The sequence below is a fragment of the Pseudorca crassidens genome, chromosome 10 (assembly GCF_039906515.1).
Source record: "Pseudorca crassidens isolate mPseCra1 chromosome 10, mPseCra1.hap1, whole genome shotgun sequence".
NCBI lineage: Eukaryota > Metazoa > Chordata > Mammalia > Artiodactyla > Delphinidae > Pseudorca > Pseudorca crassidens.
Window position 1 is genome coordinate 11,499,304 of NC_090305.1, and position 6,988 is coordinate 11,506,291.

A 6,988-nucleotide genomic window follows, 5' to 3' on the forward strand; every position below is an offset into this window, starting at 1 on the left:
GATTCAACTGATTTCTTACTGCAGGACATCTTCAGACAGGAATGTGATTTAAAGCTTTTCCCAAACGTATTTAAGTCCAGGCCCCTTTTCTTGTAGAACATCTCCTGGGACTAGTGTTCCAAGGAAGACATTTGGAAACACTAAATTAGATCATGCATGTGCGAGCTGGTACAGATGGTACTCCATAAGCCTTTTATTTTCTTCTGATGGTCCCAGGATTAGCCCTAGACCTCCTATCCCATCACCACCATCTGTTCCTATGACCAAAGTCTCTCGTCTCCCTAGTCAGCTACGGAATACGACATGGTCCAATAACTTCTCCCTAACCTCCTGTCTCTGAAGTATAGAGTCCCTTGGAAGTTTTCTAACGCTCTTCACTGCTTACAGCAATAAGAAACGAAGAACAAAAACATTTCTCCTCCAATTCCTTTCTCTTCATTCACTTTGTCTCTGTATGGAATGACAAGGCCAAATACAGTTTAGGTATTAAAGGTAAGCATTGAAGGTCCAAAGTGAAACTCATCTACTTTGCAAAGAAAAATTAGGTAATATATCCTGGGTCCTTCAACAGAAAAGGTAGGGGAGCTTGTGAACTAAAACACAAATCAGAACAGAGGCTGGAGAACCAAGAGCCGTTGAAGTAGCTTCAGGAGTGAGCTTCCCTTTCCTTTCTTGAGTCATCATTAGTCTTTTCCCCTAGGATCTGATGGGGTGCCAGTGAGAAAATGTGGGACTGGTCAAGGAAGGGAGGAGGAAGGCAGGGGAGTGGTGGGTTTTAAAAAGGGAAGACCCTGGGCTTCCCTGGTGGCGCAGTGGTTGAGAGTCCGCCTGCCGATGCAGGGGACACGGGTTCGTGCCCTGGTCCCGGAGGATCCCGCGTGCCGCGGAGCGGCTGGACCCATGAGCCATGGCCGTTGAGGCTGTGCGTCCGGAGCCTGTGATCCGCAACGGGAGAGGCCACAAGAGTGAGAGGCCCGCGTATCGCAAAAATATAAAAAATAAAAAGGGAAGACCCTATATGCTGTATATGACAGAGCACTGGCAAATGGGTGGTGCCCACGCAGAGTAGGTCTGAAATCCCTGAATGAATTAATTAATGGACGAACCACCAACCAACTAGACATAAATTGAGTACAAATCAGAAAATCATAGTGTCTTCAGATTAAGAAAATAAAGGTCTTGGCAAGAGTCAGATCCAGTGGAGCAAGGCTGCCTTGGTTGACCAGCTAAAGTGTTCTCTTGAACACCTAACTGAATCGCTTTTGTTCCAAATCCTTCTCAAAGGCACAGAATCCCAGCAGGTGCTTGGGGGGAAGGTCATTCTTCCAGCAGCATTTGTCAATAGACCTGAATTTTGCTCTAATCTGCTCAGAGAGGCTTTCTCTTCCTTTGTTTGGTTTTTCCTCCCCTCTGAGCATTGCCTCATCTCTACCTAGATAGTAGAGATCTTCACCAACTAGCCATCAGGGGTTTGGCACTGTGACTGTGGAATCTCTTCTATTCCTTGAATATGAAACAAACACAATGGAGACTCAAAGTATTGTTATTATCTATTATAGACAGAAAGGAGGAAAAGAAAATTTAACTGTATGCACAGCCGAAAACATCAATATTTACAAAGGACTCCAATTACCGTAATAATTGTTGTGGAGTACCTTATAGAAGACAATGGAATGCCATACAACTGATGAAGGATGTACAAAATCTTAAAAGTACATGCTAACTCTGACACACACGGATAAAAAGGAAAGGTTGCTTAGCCAAGAAAGATAGATTTAAAAGTCAATATATTTGTTTAAGTAAAATATTACCCAGAAGATGAATCTTTAACAAGCAGAATATGACCAGCATCTGAAGCCAAAGATAAAAATTTTCAATTATTCATTGATTTGAATTATGAATACAAATTCCCCTTACATTTTACTGTAAATAATTGAGAGTTAACTTGAGATTTAAAGTTTTTTCAGAACAAAGGAGTGAGTTTAACTCAAAAATTTAACTTATGATAACTCTCTGTTAAGTACAATTACAGTGGTAGAATTGAGAAAACTAACATAAGGAAACAAAAACTAATACCAGGAAGAATTGAAACTTGAATGTGTTTATGGATAAATGGAAGTCACATTTTCCTAATTAAGGATGAATCTAAGGGGGACTTCCCTGGTGGTCCAGAGGGGAGGACTCCGAGCTCCCAATGCAGGGGGCCTGGGTTCAATCCCTGGTCAGGGAACTAGATCCCGCATGCCACAACTAAGATCCCGCATGCCGCAACTAAAAAAAAAAAAAAAAAAGAGAGATCCCGCACACCACAACGAAGATCCTGTGTGCCACATCTAAGATGGGGCACAGCCAAATAAATAAACAAATAATTCTTTTTTTAAAAAAAGGATGAATCTAAGGAATACAATTCTGATTGAAAAAGCAACGCATGCTTCTCCAGAACCTGCTCAATCTTACATTTTTTTCCTCTAAAAACCTTTTGATCTTAGTTCCTCTTCTCTACAAAAGATAACATCTACTCTTTCAAATCACTTCTGTTAGTTAAGATTAAGGAGTTGAAAGGAAGGTGATCCTGGACAATTCTGCCTCTAGCTGTGGCAGATTAATTTGTAACAGACTAACACTCCCCCTAAGAACAATTGAAGAAAATGGAGATGGGGAAGAAGAGTCTGTTTGAGGGCATCAGAGAGGTACAAAGGCACGTAGGACCTGAGGGAGCAAAATTCCAGAGGGCAGGGAATCTTTGGTGTGAAACTGGTATCTGTCAGCTGAAGCTAAACAAGAAAAAAAGAAAATCTACAGCCTGGGTATTATCAGTTGATGCAGCGATTTCATAAAAATGTCTAATTTCAGCCGAATATATGTTTCTAAGCAGCAATGAGAAAGGCATTACCAACCCTTCCAAGTGAGCACTCCTTGGATATTAAACCCAGCCTTCGTCTGGAGCTGTCAGTTGTCTCCTGAGCCATAATCAGAATTGAATACTTTAAGACCTTCACAAAACAAACATTGTTAAGTTAACTCGGTGAATAGCCAAGTTGACCAAAGGTAAGAGTCTTACGAAGGAACCAAAGGCAAGAGAAAGTCATTGCAGGTTGGGTTCCCCAGAGGCAGATGCTGAGATGGAGTCTGGGGTATAAAATGTTTATTTCAGGACCAGCACCTATGAAAGGAAGATGGGAAGAAGGAATGGACAGAGGGGGCCAAATAAAGTTTCAGTTTACAAGGCAGGGAGTTTTAGAGTAAAATAGTACCCATCTGAGTTGTCCCCCATTGGGCCAAAATAGCTACTTTATATCCTCTTCTATTAAGTCATGGGAGCCAGAATATGGCATGACCTTGCGCAAGGTGGCTCTCTGCAGATAAAGCAGACTCTGGAAGAGCTGACAGCTGAGGGCTTTCTTCTGACCACACTCCCTGCAGCTGAGCAAAAATCTTTCCCTGAAGGAGGAGCTAGTTCCTGCATTTCCCTATTTCCCAGAGCAGGGGCGGCCAAGAAAACGTAGCACAGGATACTAACGGCGAATGGAGTCAGGGGTGGTACCACCCTGTGTTCATTCATTCTATATTCCCCAAACTTTCACTGCTCACTTATTCTGCACCTAGACCTCTACTAGGCACTGTGGCTCTAGAAAGGAGGCTCACACTCTCCCTACCCTCAAAGGACATCCATCCACAGTGAGCACTCTAAGAGCAGAAAGAACAGCGCGGGGGTGGGGTGGGGGTGGGATGCAGGGTGCTGTGCGACAGGGAGGGGCCCCTCACCCAGCCGAGGTGGGGAAAGGGGGCAGGAATCTTCTCCATTTCCCACCCAAGTGCCTCCTGGACAGGAGTGTCTGCTGTGTAAGTTACTAATCATAATCGGCTATCTATGGGGAAGCAGACCCTGGTTGTTCTATGGAAATAGTAAAACGTAAGGAGCGAAGATGACTTAGCTGTCATCCCCAAGAGTCAGATGAAGGCGAATCACCGTCAACCTCCCTAGGCCTTTTTTATTCATCTGTAACAAAGGGGAACTCTATTTCAAAGAAAAAAAAAATTCCTATGACATGTGTTCACTGTAATTACAAAACTTGGTCAGGATTATATAAAATCTGAGCTTGGTTCTCCCAGTTGTGGAAGGCTCAGGAAGTTAGATTCACAGAGTCTACAGAAGGAGCTGAGAAGGGGGCTATTTTTGTCTGTTTTTCTCATAGCTGTAGCCCAGCTTCTACAACACTGCCCGGCACAAATGGGAAACTCAATATTCCTTTTTTTTTTTTTTGGCTGCCAAAAGCTTCATTTCCATTTGGTCCAAGGCTTGGGGGAGGGCTCCAGGGTAGTTAAAAGCTGCCGAGTGGCTGCAGAGAAGGCTTCAGGCCTTCTGACCACAGGGGCTCCTCAAAGGCCGCTGGGTTTCACAGGCTCCTAGTCATGCCTGAGGGTGAGCCTTTCAAAGAGCTACTGGCCCCGCCCAGCCTGAGGACCAGCCAGCCTGCGGAGGTTGGTCAGGTGGTCACCCATCTTCTTGATGAGTTTCACCTGCTCATACAGGAAGCCGCTCTCCAGGAAGTCTCAGAGGTGAGGGTCTGTGCGGGCAGAGCCCAGGGCATGCAGATCGAAAAGGGCCTGGTTCAGGTCCTTCTCCATGAGAATGGCGGCTTCCATAGCGTCCTGGGTTTCACCCCACTCATCTTGAGATGGCTTCCGCACGTCCTGGAAGAGGGCACGGTCGCTGCACTGGTTTTGTATTTTCGAGAGACGTTCAGTGCCTTGGCGCTTCTCCTTGGCCAATTCACGGAAAAAGTGGCCCACACTCTGAAGAGCCCCATCGTCGTGGTCGAAATAGAAGCCCAGAGAGAGGTAGGTATAGAAGGCCTGCAGATGCAGGTTGACCAGGCAACCTCTACCTTGGTAGAATAATTCTGACGAATCTGGGAGCTCAGGGTTGATTGGTAATAAGGAGTTAGCCTCAAAAACTGGTGTTGGTTGGTTCCAGTGGCCGAGGGTAGCTGAGTGGCTGATTCCAAAGGTTGCAACTGAAAAAAAAGCTGGAGGGCGGTCGGAGGCTGGAACAAGGGGTATCCCTTGGTACGTTCATTCTAAGCACTGTTGAAGCAAGAGACAGATCCGCAGGCCTGCCGCGCGACCTGTCGGAAACTCAATATTCCTCAGGTCAGTTAGTGAGCAGCAGTATAGTCACTTCCGGCCCCCTCCGTCTCCACCACCCCCACCCCCGCCAGCCTAAGCCCTCCTTCCCTCCCCCCGCCCCCTGCCTAGGACCACCTCTGAGCTAAGGCTGCGACTGGGACACCTGCAAGTGGCTTCTCCAAGTGGCCAGGGCTTCCTCACAGTGTGGTGGCTGGGTTGCCAAGGTGAGCATCCTGAAAGACAGAGAGCCACACAGAAGCCACGTGGCCTTTTGTGACCTTGCCTCAGAGGTCAAACACTGTCACTTCTACTGCATTGTATTTGTCGAGGCAGCTACAAAGATTTTCTCAAGTTCAAAGGTAGGGAACATACCTTCTCAATGGAGGAATGTCAACAGCACATTGCAAAAAACAAAAACAAAACACGTGGGGTGAGAAAGATATGGCAGATGGCATTTTCCGAGGGATATATATACACATGCCATGACACTCAAGCCTTCCCCTGATTTTACATTATCAGACATCTGGCACTCTGCCCTGCACATTTTCGTGCAGTACTTAGGAGCTCTGCAAGGAAAATATGAACAGAACGGCTCTCCTTCCCACTCCTGCCCAAACTCAGGACTGGGGGACAGGGGTGCAAAAGTGGGACATTAGGAATGTTTATCTCAGAAGGTAGAGGACTCACTTGGGCTCTGGGTGACTTGGGAGAAAAGCCACACACAACCGTCATCACTATCACCTGTGTCAGCATACTATTTCTGTCACTTTCACTCCTCTCTTTCATTGTTTATTTGTCATAGGTGTTTATGTTATAGGGAATAAATATTGGGAAAGAAGACATTATCGTACATTGTTAAGTCTCCACTTTCATGTATTTATGCCAATGCTTGTGGCCTCATTAGGAATTTTAAGCTGAAGTCACTTATGCCAGGTGGCCCATTTGATAGGAAGTGAATTTCAGACTAGGTCAGTACTCAGGCAGTCATTCACCTCAAAGTCAGGGTACAATTCAATTCTTTTTGATATCAATGGATGTATTCTTTAACCAGAGTTAAAATAATCTAAAACCATCTTCCAACAGTATGATTCGAATGAAATAACATCCAGCGTGCTTAGATTGGAAAAAATGGCATTATTCAATTTCCAAATACAGTAACTCGAATGATGAATTTGAAGAACTCGTTCTTGCTTTATTATTGGTACGGCTTCGTAACTGTCCTTTCAGTTCTCTTTTTCTTTGTGGGAAGATGGAGGAGGGGTGGCTAATGCAAAAGCAGAGGCAGCATCTTATTTACGCCATAACTGCTTTCCTGTGTCCTAAACCCTCAAGAGGGCTTTCTGAAGAAAAAGGGGTGAAAAAAATTAAACCTTATCCAGTGGAATTTACAGAGCTAGAAATAAAACAGCCTTAAAAGTTGTAACAGATACCTTTTTGGTTTATAACCACATTCTCTAACATCTGTTGAGGGACATTTTCTGACCAAAGGGTCTGTCAGTATCAATAAGAAAAGATGTGTTCCTCATTGTTCTAGAATCTACGGTGTCTAGGGTTATTGAAATGGATATCTACTGTAGTTCATACCGGAGGATGGAGAGGGAGATTACAGACGGAAGGAAAAGGGGACGTGGATTACAGTGTGGACTTGCCCCTGGCCTTGCTTTGAACTCTCCCTGGCTTTTTGGAACTTAACCAAGATCAAACAGGCAGTTGCAGCCAGCCCAAGGCCTCTGGTTCTCTGTATAAATTTAGGAGTTGATTTTGAGGTTAAGATTATGAAGTTTTGTGGTAACTTTAAACTGGAAAGTATTGCGTTCACCTTTTCTATTCCCCAAAGAAAAAAGAAATGCCCAGCCAT

General features: G+C 44.8%; 1 pseudogene; it reads right to left on the reverse strand.

The window, feature by feature from the left end:
• Positions 1 to 4,407: 4,407 nt before the first annotated feature.
• LOC137232520 (ferritin light chain pseudogene) lies at positions 4,408 to 5,862 on the reverse strand (annotated as a pseudogene).
• Between the last annotated feature and the right edge of the window lie 1,126 nt (positions 5,863 to 6,988).